This window comes from Aplysia californica, unplaced genomic scaffold (genome assembly GCF_000002075.1).
Source record: "Aplysia californica isolate F4 #8 unplaced genomic scaffold, AplCal3.0 scaffold00078, whole genome shotgun sequence".
In the NCBI taxonomy this organism is placed as follows: domain Eukaryota; kingdom Metazoa; phylum Mollusca; class Gastropoda; order Aplysiida; family Aplysiidae; genus Aplysia; species Aplysia californica.
Genome location: NW_004797348.1, coordinates 456748 through 458505, shown reverse-complemented (window position 1 = coordinate 458505; position 1758 = coordinate 456748). Strand labels below are relative to the sequence as shown.

The 1758-nt window shown below is 42.1% G+C and overlaps 1 protein-coding gene across 2 annotated transcripts in view; it reads right to left on the bottom strand.

The window, feature by feature from the left end:
* The window catches only part of LOC101855857, a 161279-nt gene that overhangs the window by 142522 nt on the left and 16999 nt on the right, over positions 1-1758 (bottom strand). The window lies entirely within an intron of this gene.

The window sequence follows — 1758 nt, the reverse complement described above, 5'->3', positions numbered from 1 at the left end:
TGTGTGTGTGTGTGTGTGTGGACAGGGGGTGGTGCGGGGAGGCGAGATAAATTGTGCTGATAAAAAAGGATTGTAAAAACTATTCCTCACCTTCATCGACACAATGTCGATTATTTAGGATGCGAGGTGCTTCCACCCTGACCTTAAGGTTATAAAGCATCCATGCACAAAGGCTTAGATAATCGATAAAATCGACATTAACTCTCAATAATCAATGTCACGTCTCCTGCATGCAACGGTGAAGAGCATAACCATTGCACCCTAGAGGCCAGTTTTCTGTTTAGTACTCCGAACCAAACAGTAACATTAGATTGATGAAACAACTCGTCGATACCAACTCTTACCGTGCAGCCAATTTGGGTTAACACTAATTTTCAGATAAAGTGGAGTTGTGAGCGCTGTAAAACTCTTACCACAAAATAAACGGGGGAAAATAAAAAGTAGTGAAAATGTGATTTATTTCTTCTTATCTACTGCAGTTGCTCATAATAATGATATTGTGTAGAGTATCCGTCGGTTGGTTGATAGGTTTTTGTTCAACCATCATCTGTTATATCGGGTAAAATGTTTAGTAGTGGTCTTTTGCTTCTAGGAGGTTCCCCTTTCGGGAAGTTCAGGAGCGAAGACCTCAGCCTACAACGGATCGCATAGCTCAAGCATCTCCATTTTTCTGCAGGGATAATAATATGTCTCCTACAATCTCGATGTTTTTTATGCAAACGGTCCAAACACCCTTCCTCCTGCGGGATATGCATTGGCGAAATCGGGACAAAAAAGAAACAATCAGAAGCTGTAAACTCTTGTTGTTGTTGTTGCTTTTGGTGATAATGGTGGTAGTGGTGCTGGTGATGATGGTGCTGGCATCTCTTCGGGGAGGATTCAGGGAGGTTGGACTGCCTCACCCGCTACCCAAGGGAGGTGGTGGCCCTGGCGAAGAGCACACTCTTCGGGGCTCCGAACATTTCGAACGGATAGGCTACCACACACACACACACAACAACAACAACAACAAACAAACAAACAACAACAGCAACAACAACAAACAACGATGACGAAGACGACAACAACAAAAACAATAACAGCAATAAATATTTACAACTATAGACCAAAAAGTATCAATGCTGGACTGCAGAATTACCTGGGTCAACAGGCAAGGTAAGGTGCCTCTTACCCGCAACTAACTTGCCCGCGGGGCCACCCTGGGCACGAAGGAGCACCCACATATTCCGAAATGGGACCCAAGAACTTATAGGGAGGCCCGTTTGCTGTGGGAAATGCTTTAAATAAAAAATTAAGGCCAATCTAAAGATTGTATCATTAGCTGAAATTATGGGGTCTGGAGAAGCACTTTCAATTTACACTGAAGTGTTCAAGGACATAATCAAATTACTACGATGACAAGTCCTGAGCAGGCTGCAAACAAAAACCTTTTTCCGAATGATGACGTGGCAGTTGGACAGACGAACAGACCTGTCTCAAAAGACAAGGAGGGTTTTCTGTCACAAAACAAACTTACACACCAATGAAACCAAACTTCTCCTATAGCTAAGGCAATGCCCACTTTTGGTGTAGGTCAAGATTTCTGGAAACCCCGGGCCATCCCGCTTGTCCTTAAAAGCGACCATTGGTTTGTTGGAGTTTTTTTTTAGTTGTTTTTTTTTTTATTTGGTGATAAAATAAATAATGATAGTCAAATTACATATGATGATAATGATGACAAGAAGAAAAAGAAGAAGAAGAAGAAGAAGAAGAAGAAGA